The following is an 18,169-nucleotide window of genomic DNA, read 5'->3' on the forward strand; positions in this document are numbered from 1 at the left end:
GAAAGCAGTCTGACTTCAGTAACAGCTTAAATAAATCACTTATTAACATCTACAGCTGTTGACTTATTCACTCATCACATCACAGCAGATCAGTGTCAGCTGGAGTGAAAATTATGTTCAAGCAACTGGATTTAACAAAACAAAAAATTAATTCTGGAAAGTTGACACTTTCAGTTACATGCTGTTTCTTGGGAATGAGCTGTTGGTGACAAACCAGTCCAACAGGTTCCTTGGGGCGCTGGGTGAGCAAACGGATCTGCCGGTACAGAGCTTCTTACACCAAGGCTCTGGTCTGGAAAGCAACCAACTGTGGCTGAAGAGTATCTTCGTGCCTGCACCATGTCTGAGAGATATTTAAATCCCCATCGCTGTCTTTTGACTCCAGATACTGGGGGGCTGAAACTTTGAATCTGGTACTTCCTTCTTACAATCTCTGCTTTGAACTTAAAACCGATGTTAAATTAGAAGATTTTCTCTTAGCAATCCATGCATATTAGTCAAAATCCTTATTTTGTTGTTACATTTTTATAGGGACATGAAGACCATTCCTGTTCATGAGGATTTCAGCTCAGCCAGAATTCCCAGTACCTGTACTTAAACCAAGCTTATACTCCTCCACCATATATTGCTCTCTCCTGGCAGATGAGGACATTAAGAAAGAACAGAAAAGATCTATAGAGAGTTTTCTTGATTTTTCCATGAAAATACAAGAACAACTTCCTGATATTTGTTTTTTTGTTTTTTTTTTTTGTGATGTTCACCCCCTTACTTCCCCCCCAGTAATCAGTGGATTGTAGGCAAAAGGTTGAGCTTTTACAGACAGTTCTGCAAATAATATTAATAATAATAATAAAACAATAATTATAATAATACCTGTAAATAATCCCTGTCTTCCTAGCAGAAAAGTCATAAGACACATCTAGCCTTCTACACTCTAGAGAAATCCTGATATTTTGAATTCTGGTCAAGAGATGGAAATACCATCTCGGCTTTCCATCTGTTTGAATGAAATGAGAAATACAAGGCAAAGGTTCTACCTTTGCTCCCTTTCCTCTTTGACAAATTTCATATTTATACAGCTGATAGTGGCATGGAAAGGTTTAACAGAATGACTCCATGTACCAGTGTATGGGGCTGCTGACTCACAGCCTGAACCTCTGATTGATCAACTGAGACGACCAATGAGTCAGCCAGAGGAGCACAGGTGAAGGCAATTCAGCTGTGCTGCAGGAAGGGGTGGAGCCTGGCTGCACCTCTCCTAGAACCATTTCAGAGTTGACTGCCTGGGGCAAAAATCTCTTTGGAGATCTGCTTTACTGGAATCCATTTTGCAAACTCTGGATAGGGTGAATATTTTTCTTTTCTTACTCCTTTATAGCAATTATATCAGCCAAGCTTCTGGGTATGTTATACTATCTGTTTATCCATTGATTATACAACTAGCAAGAACAAGTTAGTCATTAAATAGAGTAGTGGGATAGGTGTTTTGTAGGCACATGGTATTTTAGTGGGTGTGAAATACCTAGGATCGGATCAAAATAAATAAGAGCAAACCTGATGATAACGCCAGTACAGAACAACGGCGCAGTGGTAACCTCAAACTTAATTATCTGCTCTGACTATTGATCTTAATGAGTGTAACACTAAAATGTAAAGGAAAATAAAACGATAGTAGCAAAGTGGCAAAATCTTGAGTTGCAGCAAATGAGGACAAATCCAAATACAGTAGCCACAAAAGGAGAAACAAAAGAAGAAAAACTGCTTACCCCTAGAAGAACTCAGGGATACAGAGGTATTTAGCAACATTCTTTTGCATCCATTGCCAACCCTTAAATGAGGTCAGGGAAGGGATAGATCCTAGTTCCACCCCTTCAGATCACTCAGATGCATCACACTGCATGCACCTGAGCTCCTCTGAGTTGGCCCTGCCTTTCCACTAGATGCTCAATTACTGCTTCAGGCCATGACTGAACACTTCTGCTACAATAGGATACCAAAGAAAGGAAGAGTATCCTCTATTGATGATTCAATATTGTTCCTTTTATCACTTTTTTTTTGAATCTTCTTTTTTTAACTCTGTTCCAGATAAAACAGGTGGTTCTACTGTATTTAACTAGAAACAGCTTGCTGGCTGCTCGATTAAAATAAAATAACATAAAGCAAATATTGCTTGAATTTTGTTCATGCAAATTAAAAACATGTTGGAAAAAAAAAAAACCTCAGAAGTTGGTAATGGCCTAATATAACAAGGTTATAAATAAATTGCTCACTGTTCTCATGTATTTTTAGTAAAAAGATCTGGGAATAGCACAACAAATCCCCAGTGCCCAATTAAAGTCTCTTAACTAATTTAACAAATGCTTTGTGAATGGGTAGCTGGAGATGCTTTAAATAAACATACATTTCACAGAGGAACTTTAATAGCGAAACAAATGGAAATTCAGTTCAAACGCTTTAGCTTTCTCAATTGTTCTTAATAAATTAGTCATAAGGAAAACAAACACAATTAACAAGCAAAACTGTCATGCTTCTACTACTACTTGTTTTTTTTTCATTTTGCAATCCGGATGACAGCAGTTTCTGGTATGTCTTTCCAAGAATGCCTTCACTGAGAAGGTGTTCGAAGCCTCCCTGGAATTCTTTCCTTCTACCCAGAGTTAAACTTATTTTGATGAGTTTTGTTTGTTTTGCTTCCAAATTCATTTCAATTCATTGGTGAAAAAACCCAATTCGCTTCAAAATCGGAGGCTGCTAACTTACTGGCGAATTAACTCTAGGTTGGATTTGAGAAAAAGGCACAGAGCTCTCCTCTCCCTCTCTCCCTTGGTACACCCTTGCCTGCCAGCCAACCGATGAAACAAAACATCTGGCTTTCCAGTGAAGATTGCTCTGGCATTTTGCCTGCACAAATTTTGTCCTTGCGGAATCCCTGCAAAGAGTGCAAACTGTGCTTCAATTAAAGAAGAGTGAAGGGCACATAGAGCAGCTGAGCAGCGTGTGTGCTGGGACTGGGTTTGATGGGCCAGCATCAGGCAGGAAGATCAAGTGCAAAAACCAACAGCTGTGGAAAACCTACTTGAGAGCAGACACTTCACAAACTGGGAGTACGAAAATACATCAGTCCAATGCCCCTTTCTGGAACAATACAGATTCAGTAAGGTCATGGAAGGTTATAAAATCTTTCCCTCTCCTTTCCTTCTGATTTTTATTAAAAATAGTCTTAGAAATAGCCTGACCAGTCAGAAGTGTTCCTTTTGCATTAAAAAAGCCTTGTAGAAGGAGTTAAAAAGAGCTATGAAAATGGTGCTGAAGGCTACAGAAAATATCTTATGATACGTAGCATGACAGCTTATTAATAAAGCAAAAAGAATGGAAAATGACTACGCTCAAAGAAAGAACATATCAGACAATTTCACAATCTACTTAAGAACATGAGGCTTTGCAGTAAGAAGTAAATAATTCTCAAAACTTGGAAATGAAGATTACACAGAAACGATACAGGAAAAAATTACTTGTGAATGCATTTGGGAATGTCTGTAGCCAGTAAGATGAGATTGTAGGATGCCTACAACAACTCTTGTAGTTCTTTTAGACATCTCCTGATTTTAAGAGCATCATTAATCCCAACGTAGTCTATGAGGCACCACTTAGACATTAAGGTGACGTTTGACAGCCCACAACCCCAGATTTATACAAGAACTTCCCTAAGCTTCAAATGCTTGTACGTTAATATTAAAATAAAAAAGCACTTAAGATGTTATTTGGTTGGTGAAGCAAATGTCCAGTGCTCTATGGCCTAAAATGTGTCGGTTTTATGTAGTCAGTGTCCATGCAGAAGTGCTGAAAGCATTTCTTACTAGACATGGCTAACTTGGATTTTTTCATCAGCTGACAAAAACAGGATTCTCTTGGAGGAAACTGCAGCTGCAGCAACAACAGCAAAATTTCATTTATTTTCAGTACTGCTTTGGGCAAGATACAGAGAGCAAGAAAAGAGACCAGCTAGAAAGCTGAGCAGATAAGCTGCCAGTAGGTTGCTGCTCTTAATCTAAAATAGCTCTCACGTTGCTGTACGAAGTTACCGGCACATTTCTGAACAGAGCTCTGCACTGCTGGCAGCTCTGCGCAGTCCTTCCCGCAGCCAGCACTCTTCTGGCACACTCCACAAACAGGGGCTTTATCTGTTTGCAAAGCATTTGTGAAACGTGGCTTGACGACTCCAAAATACAAATAGCTCTTTGGCACTGCATATATTGCTGCTGGGAGCCTCTTCTGCAAATCCTACAAGCTGCAAGCATCTGATGGGTGGCCAACACAGCCAAGTACGACCACAGTGCTGGAGCACCTGAAGCTGCTGGATGTGGTTTGCCCTCTCCCTGCCTCCTCCTCACAGCAACTCACAGCTTTTCTGCTGGCAGATCCTCAGATAAAGTAGCTACATTTCCCAATTCACACCAATATTTTTAAACGTTTTGTTTCACAGCTATTAAGAAAGTAGGCTTTCGTTTGTGTGTGCTCAAGGAAATAACTTTGTGAGTAAATAAAATCTTTTCCTTCTTTCATTTTTAATTTTTTTTTTTTCCTTTCCTGGGGTATTTTCAATTGTCGTTGGTTTCATCAGCACTTGTGTGTGAATTATAATAAAGCAGCTCTGCAATCTCTTTCACGTGCAGCAGAAAACATAATAATCACCACAAGCATGTGTAAACAGATGAATAGAGAATCTGCAGTTAATGTGACTAGATGTGCCATGCTGACAGCTATGACATTTAGTTAATGATGTCTGTCCTAAGAAAGGCAATGTCTTATACTGGAGAACCTTATTTTTGTTTCTTTCCCCAAATGAAATACTTCCCATCTGCATATACTTTTCTCCTTTAGTCTTCCCATACTTGCGCCAATTAGACTTCTCTCTAGGATGACAAAACGGTACGTTGCAAGATAGCATTAACAACATTAGGAGAATAGAAATGTGTTTGTGGGCCTGGAACGTTTTCTTGTGCTCTTCCTTGTGACTCAGTGTAGTTCTGGTAGCATCATTTACTGAAAAACAGTGGAACTAAAGCTCCTAAGTTAAGAGACTTTTATTTCCAGAGGTGCCTGATCTGCTGCAGGTGCAAAGTCTATTGCATTTGCAGAAGTATGAAACTAATCAAGTGTCTCTTGAACTGATCTTGCTGTGATGCTTCTGAAAGTCTAGCCTGAATTTTAGAGAAGAATATTGTTTGAGGTAGAAGACATCAAGTTTAGTGTAATTTGTTTCCAGTGCAGAAGGAGATGTTTTTAAGCAAGAAAACCCTAACCAGATCCTACCTCACCCTATCATATAAACAGAAATGGGAAAATTATCTGACAATGCCAGGGAACAATTCAGTTGATAATAGCAGCTTTCAACAAACAAATTTAAAAGTGCATAGGGATGAGTCTCAAATCTGCATCTACAGCAGCTAATCCAGAGCTAAATAGAGGCATTAGAATATTTGAGTTTAGAAATATGAACATGAGAATGCAACTCGTGATGTCCTTTCCCAATAGTTCATCTCCAGTGATGTCAGGAAGTGGGTTTCCAACATATCCTGAGACAGTAACTCTGGGAACTGGTTTTACTCTCAGCTGTCACGTCTGCATGCTTCCCTAACTTCAACTGGTGATTCTGCCGTTAATTTGTTTTATATTCCCATTAATGCCCAATTAGGACAGCCACTTGAAGTCAATATTGTTAAGGGGAAAGTCTAACAAAACATAATCAAATTCTTTCCATTCGATTAGCAATTTAGACTTGTAATGGACAGCTTATTAAGGCAAACTTATTAACGGGCGTTTTACACAAATTGAAACCAGACCCTCAACTGGCAATGAAAGCTACTGTTCCTTTCCACTACACACTCCTTTTCCCTTGGTATTTTTCATGCTCTTGTTTTTCAGCGCAATTAAAAGTAGTTCTGAGTGGGTATTTACCCACAGCCAGAGAAAAAAACTTTAAATGCTTACAATCAAAGCACCATGCTTCCTGTTCTTCATTTCCTTTTTAAGTTTTCCCGCCTTTGTATTCTATACATCAGTTGTAAGAGATGAATTATACATTATACGTTTGTCTGTGAGCAGGTTAGGATGCAACAAAACAAGTCTACCTTGCCACTTCTGTCATGCGGTATGGGAATTACCATACCACCATTTCACTTTGGGTTTTCCTGTCCTTTCACTTTCCCAAGGCTGTCAGCATGGATATAGTTCTTTTAAGATATGACAGTGTTTTTGTAATATGGACAAGACCCAAATCTGATCGAATATATTGCAGCGCGCTGTGAAAACCATACCCCTGCAGGATATTTATCCTATATGACCAATTATGTAAAATATCACCAATCATTTCATACCATGGATTGCTGTTATCATTCCCTCGCCAATGCCTTTCAGACAGCCCTGAACAGAGACAGGCTTGAAGGAGTGCTGTTCTGTTTCCCAGTTGCTGTACTGTGCTAAGACCAGGCTTTTCCTTCCCGAGCCTCGCAGGACAAAACTTAATAATGTTGAATGTCTGCCTAATTAGTTTGGGGAATTTCTCTCAGTCTCTTTCACAGAAAATCCAGGGTGGAATTCAAAACTCATATGCAGTCCTCTTACGGCAAGCACCTTAATGGTGTCCATAACAGCTTTGCGTGGCAAACATTTGAATACACCATGCTTTCAGATTATTTTCTGTGGCACAACATTTCATAACAATTAAAAGATTAAGATACATTATTTTCTCCCCAGTTCTTCTAGGGGCCAGAAGAAATTGAAATGACATTGAATTTGACATTCATTCAATCATTTCAGAAAACACATTTCAAAGGTTTGGAGACTGCTTCTAACATTACACAATGTTAGAAAACGCACTCTGGATACTGCAAGGGTGGGAACAAAGTCCTGCTCTCACATTCTGGAGAACTAGGAAATGTCTCAGCCACAATGTGTAATTAAACACGTGGATTTTGGAAGTCCTAATATAGGACAGGTTAGTAATAAATACATTTTAAAAGGAAAGCCATGACAGGGTAAAAAAAATAATTAAATAAGCAAGCTGCAGTTCATTTTGTCTTCATCATACTTTGTTTTCATTACTATACTGAGTAATGAAACAGTTACACTGAGACAATGTAGATGTCATTCTTACCTTTTGCCCAATCATCACAAAAGTTTTATATTTTTAAACTTTTAAATATGCATTCGATTATTTTAGGAGGAAAAGATGGTTTAGACCATCTTCTCCCTGTAGAGCTAATCAGATTTGACCCATCTAACTTGTAGAAAGTTCATTTCTGGTTGAACTATTTTATAGGAGGAGGGAGAATTAGATTTTTTTGTAATCTATGCAAAGCCTAACTGCCCTTGACTACTAAATCAACAGTTGATTTCTCATTTGAATTTGTGCTGCAATTTCATTTGCCTTTGTCTGGCAGAATGAGAGAAACCTTAATGTTCTCCTTGTCATACCAGGCATCCTTCGTGTGCATTAAAGGAATAGATATGAGTTGGTTCTAAAGAGCTCTCAAGATTTTAAAAGTGGCTTTGTTTGTATATTGTAGTTTCAGAGCAGTAAGAGCACAGCAGCTCATGCAGACTTTATGCCTGTCATAACCTAAGGATGTGTGTCTATAAGAGGATACTTGCATGTGGGAGAAAATATAGCCCTTGTAAAGGGCAAACTGCCAACATACATCCTTGCATGGAGGTATTACTTGAATAAAAAACAGGAGTGCCATTAACTTGTCTATTATTTCTGAATTAGTACTAGCTGTATATATATTTTTTTAATTTGAGCCCCTTCTTGCAAGAGAAAGCAGTGAGCAGCCTTTACTTGGACGTATAGGGAAGCAAATAATTTTAATGTATTGGAAGTCTATAAAAACAGAGAAATTCATCATTGTGATCCACTATTTCTCTGCATTTCTTCACCTGCTGCTGTAGTCAGCTACTCTTGCTCAAATTCATAGCCGTTGATAGATACCTATTTCTCTCCCAGGCAAAATCTTAAATCTGAAATATATGTTCTGTTGGGATGGATATGCTTGGGAACTGTGCCATGCTCATGCTTTTTAATTCATTGTCAAAGGTACATGCAAGTCAGGACAAGTGGATTCATATAGTTAGTAGGAAAAGATGAGAAAAGGGGGAAGTAAAAAGACAAACTTTAGTTCAGCTCTTCTTCCTGTTAAGATTTGATAAATTTAGCTGAATGCTTTTTCCAAACTTAAGATGGGATTTTAACAAGAAATGTGGATCTGTACTTCCTACTTCTTTTTAGGATGAAAACGGCAATTTGTTATTTCAATTGTCCTAAAAGCACATCCCCGCACAAAGACAATAATTTTTTTCTTCTATTCAGTTTCCATATCTCTCCACTCCCATCTGGGAGAAGGGAAGGAAGAGGGAGAAGAACAGGAAATGATGAATATGTTTAGTGAAAAAAATATCTACGGATACCCTAAACACGGCAGAGAATTAGAGGATAGTGGTGCTGTTTTAAAAACAGTTGGCTTTGGCATTTGTCTGTTTTAAACACACAATATTGTACTGCTGTATTATTTAATCAATTAAGAAACAAAATGATATAAAAGTTGGTTTTGACCATATTATCTAAGGTCCCAGATGCACAGAGCAAAAGATTGATTCTGCCTTTTGCTCTCTGTAGTGAGGAGGATATGATTATTTGATGATTCCTAACCTGTTTCTCTTCCCCAATTTTCAAAGTTAATGCTTTTGTTTACATTGAGTTATTTTGGAAGGTGCTATGGGAAATTTATAATAATTGGTAAATGAAAGCTTTAGAAATAGAAGGATAATTGCCTAAAAATCACTGGAAAAGAAAAAACAAAATCATCTCAGTGGTGCCATTCCATTAGTGAGGCAGAGCTGCCAGATTTTTATGGCTGCACAGTCAGGCACTGCAGAGGGGCTCAACTCTTCAGGCTCTGTCATCATTTTAAGGCAAAGGAAGATCATACATTAATGTTACCTGCCTGGCTTCTCTCCATCCCAGGCCTGAAGCTTTATTTCGGAAGCGTTTTGTTTTCCCTGTGTGGTTTGTAGTATTTTCTCTAGAATCCGCTCCTTTATTTAAATATTCAGCATTTCTTTCTGACATTGTTAATTACCTGACCAAGCTTAATCACCGTCTTTCTTTTTGAGTTCTTTCTCCGTTCCTGCCTTCCGATTTGCCTCATTTCCTTTTCTTTCCTTCTCTGTACAGCCTAACACAGGCCTCAGCCCTCCAGAGAACCTCTGTGCTCCGTGTGCCCCCTCACTAGCTGCCGAGCACAAGGAGTTTGCAAAGAAATACACATCTATCAAGAAACAGCGCGGAAGTCTGCTCTTTATAAACTTGACACCGAGGAAACAACAGAGAAATGTTGGATAGAAAATCGCTTGACATTTTCTCAAGAGCAGATGTTTCACAGTGGTGGGTTCCAGAGCTTCTATTTTGACACTTCCTCCCACAAATCAGACACTGTGTCAAGATATCAGAGCCAAGCAATATCTGACATTACCATAGATGTAGGTTCTCACCTGTAAGAGAGATGCTGGAATAAGCTGGGGATAACCCCGACCCAGCCCATGATCCGTTGAAAGGAAAATACCAGCTCTGGACCTTCACTACAGAATTTCCCAAAGCCCATATGCATATGAAGAAAAGCATAACATCCTTCATTTTCAATCTACTTTTTTCCCCTCCTAATTGACATCAAACACTGGGATGATGAAGCTCCAATTGGAATTTGCCTGTGCATCTCAGGTCTCTGGGACCTGGCCTCTAGCTGTGCATCTCTGAGAACAGAAAGGAGTTGATTCGATGCGAGGGAAAGGAATCCGATGGAATTATGTGACCATAAACGGTCAAAGTCAGAGAGAAGGGCTAAAGGCAAGCCTTGATGGTCTTTCCAGAAAGCACCAGTAGTGAGCAGAGCTGCCACAAAACCGGAAAGCTGGCCTGGTCATTGGCTCCCACTGTTTTAGTAAGTAAATGTGTCTGCAGATGTAGGCCAAGTCCCCAGATAAATCTTTCTCTCCAAAATTATCCCTGAGAAGGAAACAGTTATTGCAGGTTGTATGGTTTTTTTTTTATTCCAATCTCTGTGTTTCAAACAATTTCTTAAGGATAAGCAGATACAGAAATCTGCACTGTATCTTCAAACTGTTTTATTTCCTGCCTCTTCTAAAGATCTAGTCTGAAGACGATATTGCAATAGTTATTGGACTAAGCTATGCACTGTGTTTATTGTTGAAAAAACTTTCTTTTCAACCTATCGAATGTTTTAATTATGATCTAACGTGAGCACACTTTGCACGCTCTGACTTGTAGCTAAAAGAGCAAACAAGACCTTCAATCAACTTTTCTTTTGCATGTTCTAATTTTGACTCAATGCACAGCAACATGAAAATATTTATAAAGCATTCTCAAAATATTCTCCACACTACTGCATACTCTCAAACTGAACTCACTAACACTGTACATTGATCTGCAATCTGAATGAAAGTCTTTAGATCAAACATGTCTAAATATTTTCTAAAATTCATATGACTGAAGAAACAGTGAATAGCATTTGTCGAGGCTGAGCTCCAGAAGGACAGAAATGGTGGAATCATTAATCACTCTTTGACGAAAGATGCACAGAAATATTATAAAAGAGAAGAAACACAAATGCGATTTATTTTCTGGTCTGCCTGTTCAAATTTTTTTTTATAATATTGAACATCTGTGACATCTTCTGCTACTCAAGAAATACAAAAGTATCTACAGATCTATAAATATTTCTAGGTTTGACTTACATGTGATATAGGAATGGACCATGACAAATAACAGCTAAACTTTATTGTATTTCTTGTGTGCAAGCATCAAAGTATTTCACAAGCAAGGCCAATATTAGTGCCCCGCTTTTGCAGATAGGAAAATGAAGACATAAGTAAATGAAATATGAAGAAGAGAACATGCAAATCAGCACCATGGCAGGACTAGAGCAATGGCTATTCTGGCATACCACCCTCAGGCCTAGACCTGTCGATTCCAACAGTTAGGTGAATGGCTTCTGAACTGATATCTACCAAAGGAAGACCAAGATTTTAGCCCTACTAAATGAATTCTCAATTCTCAATTCTCTACCTATATTATGGATTTGTATATCAATGTCTGTTTAAATAATTTTACAGGCAGCAAGAATTATCAGAATTAATATCTCAGGACAAGCAGGTGATTATAAAGGTTAATAGAAGGTTAATTTTTAAAACAGTTTACTCTTATCTGACAACTTACATCATCTGTGAGGTGTTGTTTTGTGATTAATTGTTCACATTTGGTGATGGAAACTGAGTATAAGCTAGTTTTTCATAAGTAGTATGTAGCAGAGTTGATTTTCCTGCACTGAACTTCTATCACTAATTATTCCTTTTCATTTCTGTGTAACTGTTGATACCAGAATAAATTTGAGGCAATCTGAAGAAAATTATTCATTACACCATGGAAATATGCCCTCAAGGTTTTCTTTTGCATAATAATTATCACTTTTGTATTAATGCTATGTTGAAGTTAATTGCATGGGAAAGGTGATGGTAAACATTTTAGTGCTTTCACAGGGAGTAAATATTACTGTCACCTAATTTCCATCAAAATCTAAGATATCTCAATATACATCTTGGCCAGGAATATAAACCACAGAGTTAAAAATTCTATTTTTATCCAAATTTCCTTTACAATTTACAGTTTACAAAAAAAAATCTTTTACAATTCCTTATAATTTTATCACATGGGATTTTCAGTAGTAAACATTTACTTTGAGTTCTTTAACATTCAGGCAGTTAAATTTCATTTTTGTTAGAGAACTTATTTTCCAAGGATAAGCAGTCTGCATGGTGCAGAGAAGTGTGCATGGAAAGGAGGGGAATGAAGAGGAGGGGAGATAAGGGCAGTGAGAGAGAGAGAGAATGGGATGGGAAAGGAGAGGAAAAAAGCCATTAAAACAGGAATTGAGCTCTTTCCTGGGTTATGTGAAGTCATCTCAGAAGTGTAACTACTACGTCATGATTTGTATATACAAATGCTAGGGAATTATACTGAAAGGAAAAATGTTTCTGAAAGAGTTCAACAGTGTTATTCCAAAGATTTCAGCAAATATCCAAAAAGTACTTTTAAAATACTTTCTCTAATGAATCTGATTCTGTAACTTGTGAGACTCCCTTCTTCTAAACAACAGTGAAAGAAAGGTAAATGAAAAAAGTTAACATGTAGTAGGCAGGAGTTAAATTTTGGAAAAGAAACTGAGTGAACATATCCTCCTGTTATATCAGTATGTGGCACTGGTAATCATTGTGCAGTAGGTGTCCAGTCTATTTTCTGATTCTGCTATAATACTATGTTTTTGAAAAATAATAAAATTAATGCCCTGCTGTTTTAAAATTTGGTTTACATAGAAGTCTTCTGCCTCATTTAAGTCAAATCACTGAAGATTTAGAAGGTAACAGCACCACGAAAATTCAGCATTATAAATAATGAATCACATTATTCAAATTATATTGCTATATTTGGAAAAAAAAAAAAGAAAGAAAGAAAAAAGAAATCAGTACATAAAAAAGCAAATGAGATTATGTGCTTAGATTTTAGCAAAACACTTGATAGCAATTCCCAGGAAAACACATATCAAAAGTGATTTACCTTATTTTGAATGGGAACAATGCTGTGAGGGCTGAGGAAAAACCCAGCTAAAGCCATGTACTTGAAGAACAATGAGGATATCGGTGGGTGCCCTTGTAGAAGGTGCATCTTAACTAGTATTTTCACGATTGGTACTGAAGTAGGAGTAACAATGCAAGATTAGAATAGAAAATGACATTAACTTACTAGCAGTAAGGATAAGGAATCAAAAGGGGAAAAGAACATAAAAGAAATTGCAAAGAGGATCACAAAATGAGACCCAAACTGACAAATATGAATTCAGAAGTATGGGAAAGATATGCATGAAATAAGATGGCCAGCTGGAAAAAAAAGCACGGAAAACTCTACAGTGAACGAAATGCAGATTTTTAAGGCATAAAGCAGTTGGAGAAGCCAGGCATTTTGGGAAGTTTTCTAAGATATGATGTTGCAGAGAATGGCCACAGCTATCCAGGGCTTTTCCTGCTGAATCAACTATGCAGAACATGCAGAATTTAATTTTGGACACAAAGGTACTCTAAAGCTATAATTCAGTCAGAAGTAATTCAAAGAAGACAGAATCAGATTGCAAGAGAGATTGATTCATTAGAAAATTTCAGATAATCTAGCAGAATATGTCAGAAAGGTTACATCTGGGAATCTGTTAATAGTCTGGAAATATTTGAATGCATTTTGCATAAGACAGAAATGGCTGCTATGTTACTAATCTGCCTTGTTGGTCTACCAAGCAGAAGAGCAATAAAAAAAGCATACAGCAATTGCTGATTAAGTACCTGTATTACTTAATAAGAGACTTAGAAATATATTATTTTTCTTTACAGATAGGCTAAGAACAGCAGTTTTCCAACTTTTCTTTCCCTGGGAATTCCGACCTCTGGCTGGGATGAAGAGAGAGTGGGCAGGGAAGGATGCTCTGCTAGCTCTGTGCTCCTGCAGATGGACACTGAATAGACATGGTGGTGGTCTTGATTTCTGCCCAAAGGTCCAGCCCTTTCTGCAGCACCTACTGCAGCTGAGGCCCACTTCTGGCCCATTCCCTGTGCTTTGGTGCACGTGTGCTGTAAGACACTCAGACCAAGGCTGGATTTTTGATTTTTGATAGCCTCTAAATAAAAGCCTAGGAAGCAGCCGATTGTTAAAAAAAAATTCCCCTCATTTGAAAAGTTGCCAATAAGCATGGATATTTACCAACTCACTTCTGCTGTGTCTCAAAGTTTCTGTATTTATTTACTAAATACAGAATCTGCATCTCATCTCACAGTGCACTGTAGCCAAAAAGTCATGGCCTGAACCAGCTTTTATATAGCTACCTAACAATGACAGTGAAGATACATTCACAGGACTCAAGATAAACTACTGAATTTAAGTGGATTTCGTTTTTCTTAAAAACATTTAATACAAAGAATACATACCAGTACCATGAAGGCAAGTTCTTTCAAAGGAATTAGGACAAGTCTCGTGTTGTCTAATAACTGGGGGTATTGTGACAGCAATTATAGAGCGTTTAAAGTTAATTCTGAAGTGTTACTTAGTTTTTTCCTCTTGTATTCCAGAAATAACGTAATATAAAATGAAAAGCAGTAAAGTGTGATGAAAAACATACATATTCTAAAACTATGCCCTACCTCATATTTTTGAGAAGATTCTGCGACTTGAGTCATCCAGCCACTGGCAGAAGGATGGGAAGCTGAAGCAGCAGTGGTACGCCACTCTACATATGCTGATGTGACTGGCTTCTGCTGGTGGGGTGGGAGCTCACTTCAATGCTCTTTGTAGTGCCAGATGTTTTTCAGCTGCATAACAGTTGTAATAAAAGCTGTGAATGAATGGCAAACCATACTTCAACTCACCTTTCAGAATTTTTTTGAGCTTGACTTAAAGTTCAAACGTCAAACTCAAATGTTCAACTTAATGTTTCAGCTTGACTGCTTGAAAAAATATATTTGTAGGTTTACTTTAACGCTAAATTTAAAATAATTTTTCTAGCATTGTCTGCACCACTGTCACAAAAAGAATAAAATGCATGGCAAATACATTCTGACCACTAGTCAACAAACTGATCACACAAACAAACCATCTATACACAGTTCAGATTATAAAGCCAATACCAATGACTGAGTTTTTTAGGAGCAGATACCTCCACTGATAATACTTACTTACATAGGAGAGAGAACTGAAATAAAATACTGGATACAGTTTAGAGCATATCTAGAACCAGCAAAAGAGGTTAATTAATTATAATAGGATTAATGGATGTCTGAGAAATTGCTTACTTGAAGATAACCTGATTATAGAGGGATGCTTAGATTTCCTTTTGTGAGAACACAGTTTTTCTAGACAATTTTGCCTGGCTTCAGCTCTGTCATCATCAATTAAACGACATGATGCTACTTGTTTTCAATGTCCCAAGAATAGAAATGTCATCTCTCCTAAAAAATTAAGAAGTTTCTGTCTTTAAGAAATATGGGCCAACTTTTCCTGTTGTTACAAGACCACGTGCTGCACTACAGACATTTCCATGAAATTATACAGCAGCAAGCTTCAAACTTCCTATCATATCGTAAAATGAAGTGCTAGAGTCTGTATTCCCACAAAGGGAGTTGTCAGTTGCCACAGTTGTGTCCACCTAGCAGGAGACTGCAGGTGTAAGGAGGTGTTTAGACTGATTTGTTTGTGTCTTGTGCCTGTTTTTCATATGGCTTTGATGCAGTTATATTTTTTATTTTCAAAATCTATTTCTTTTTCTTTCTTCCTTCCTTCCTTTTTTTATTTTTTTTTAAATCTTAGGAAATGTTGGGCTCCCACTCATAAAATTTTCTGCAATAAGTGGTCTTTTAAAATTCAGCCTCACCTGCTATTTTCAGTTGGGTCTTTTTTTTTTTTTTTTTTTTTTTTTCTGACAGACTGCTAGCAATCCAACTATGTGGCACACAGTGTTTGATATCCCATGACTAAAGCACCTACAGAATTCAGAAACTGGGCTAAATTAGGCCCACAATTTTTAATGAATTTTGAATTATGCAGTTAATCTATTTATGAGTTTTACAACTGTTTCATTCTGAAAGAGAAAAAAAGGAAAGAAGTGCAAACAGACAGTCAAAAAATGATATCTAGTTATTGGACCACATGTGGTAGAATGCTGAGATTTTATTTTCTTCTGGAACTACTACCTCTTATAAAGCCCATCTGTCATATGTAATGAGAGCTGTCAGGAATATTTAGCTGAGAAATAGCTACTTGATATGCTAATGGTGGTCCCTTAGTGAATTCATTTGGTTCTGCTGCCTGACATTAATGGTTTTCATAATCTAATGAATGATGTGTGTAATAGAGGTAAGGCCACAGGGAATGACATTCTGAAACTAAGGGAAGTACTATATATGTATTTTATAAACATACCCATTTTTAATATATATATGCTCATGCACACACACACACACACACACACATATTCATAGAGAGAATACAAAATTTCCTCCATAGGGAGAAACTACAAAGGTTAAGCAAAACTCCAATATTGACATTTTATACTGTAAATTCTAAAATATCTGTATTCCCAGGACTGCACGAAATACCAAGGAATGCAATAAACAGGAAGACTCCATTTTTACAACTCCTCTGTGCTCTTACTTCAGAAATGGAGACACTGTCCTCCAGTTCCTCTCAAGGACAGCAGCACAACCATCCCTGAAAACTTCTGGTTGAAAGAACCAAGAAATCCTGTGAAATAACCACAAATCTTACCCGTATATTTATCTGAAATGGCTTTGGAAGAGATTGGGAATAGCTACTAGTGAAACAGACGATATTCCATTGCTGAAATCTTCCTCAAGTCCCTGTGTTTGGTCTCATGTTTGTACCCACAAGCTACTGTGGCCATCTTTATCTGGCTAACAATGCAGGGAGTTTTGCTTCTAAGACTGAACTACAGTCCTGCTTAAAAAAAAAAAAAAAAAAAGGGTTGGAAATGCATTTGCTTCTTAAAGAAAATTACTTAACAAGATAGTTACACTTCTGACAAACCTCAGCTCTTAGATACAGCGGAGATTTTCCTGATTTGTATATCTCTCCATTTTAACATGCTGCAGGTATGGATGCTTGCAGACTAATGCCACAGTTTGCCCTGTATTCTAGTAATGCCTGCATTTCTCTGCAGCCCAACTTTCTGCTGCCTTTCACATGCAGAATGTCTGACTGTGGTCTTGATCTTCCCACTAACCCTGAATGTTAATTTTTAAAGCAAAATTTTTAAGCAAAATAACAAAGATTTGCACTAGAAAGAGCTTGTACATACAATAGGACACAGCATACATTCGTGGAAAAGCATTTCTATAGTGCAGTTCCATAAACTATACCTCTGTATTAGCGTGGTCCTGTTTTCTCAAGTCCTGTCTTCTCCGTAGGAGTCTGAGTGGCCTCGAGGTAGGACAGATACACATGGCAGGGTGTCCTCTTTGCAGTGCCACAGGGTGTGCCTACAGCACAACCCAACTGCACAACTGAGTTCACTCCTGAAAAATTAACAAAGTGAGAACTGATAAATGCCCTTAATGATCTAGAGACATAACATAGAAGTGATTTGAGTTCATAGAGAATAGACCTTGCCACTCAAACTCAAGTGCTGTTTCAGCAAAGGAATTACAACCCTGCATACCAGAGAGAACATGATGATTGTAATATAAGTTGATTTTTATGCATTCATCATGTACCTGAAAATGTGCTCCCGAAGCAATGGGTTTGTGCATGGGCATGAAATAGACACTGAAATCTTAAGAAAGATGAATCATTAAATTATAAAGTAACAGTGTACAGGCTACTACTAGACCGTTTCATATGTTTGATCTCATGTTATATGATATTTGTGTTATTTAAACAATTACAGAAGGGTGGAAAAACAAAATTAATGAAATCTGATGAAGAAGAAGAGCTGCAAATACCAAAGAAAAAAGAACTTAAAGTATGTATAAAGAATAACAGGCAACCCTTAGAGCGACTGAGAATGAAAGATAAGCATATCTAGAAAAATTTAATACAAAAGAGATTCAATGGAAGGGAGCGACCTTGCAAAAACAACACTGCCAAACCTCCAGGAGATAACACATAGGAAACTAGAGACGATTTTGCAGCAATGTAGCAAAGATAAGGGAACAGACAGCATCATTATGCTACAGAGCAGAGAAATAAAATTCCCTTATGTGGCTTTTTAGATGTTACCAGAGATAAATATCTTGGTAAACTGAATGGAGTTCAAAGATGAACCATGGAGTAATTAATATAGTTGGAGGGTTTTACTTTAGAGGGAGGATTAAAAGACTGAAACTTGGTTTGTCTGGGAAGCAAGAAGGGAATCGACCTGTTGAATGTATGTAAACAAAATGGAAATGGATTGTTTACACAGGAACGTGGAGATGCGTGGTTAAGAAAAAGGTGTTTGGAAAATCTCTTTCAATACTTACAATGCATCAGTTATGAAAAAAAAAACAG

General features: G+C 37.5%; 2 long non-coding RNA genes across 2 annotated transcripts in view; one reads left to right on the plus strand and one right to left on the minus strand.

The window, feature by feature from the left end:
• Nucleotides 1–18,169, minus strand: part of LOC146543918 (uncharacterized) — a 138,373-nt gene that overhangs the window by 83,789 nt on the left and 36,415 nt on the right. The window contains exons 3-4 of the long non-coding RNA XR_014884442.1: nt 17,041–17,196; nt 14,311–14,478 (exon numbers count right to left, since the gene is read on the minus strand). This is a non-coding gene — a long non-coding RNA (uncharacterized LOC146543918). The remainder of the gene's footprint in view (nt 1–14,310; nt 14,479–17,040; nt 17,197–18,169) is intronic.
• LOC146543919 (uncharacterized) lies at nt 1,196–12,430 on the plus strand. Its single transcript, XR_014884443.1, has 2 exons — nt 1,196–1,346; nt 9,233–12,430. It is a non-coding gene; the product is annotated as an uncharacterized LOC146543919 (long non-coding RNA).

This window comes from Meleagris gallopavo, chromosome 7 (genome assembly GCF_905368555.1).
Source record: "Meleagris gallopavo chromosome 7, MGAL_WU_HG_1.1, whole genome shotgun sequence".
NCBI classification, from domain to species: domain Eukaryota; kingdom Metazoa; phylum Chordata; class Aves; order Galliformes; family Phasianidae; genus Meleagris; species Meleagris gallopavo.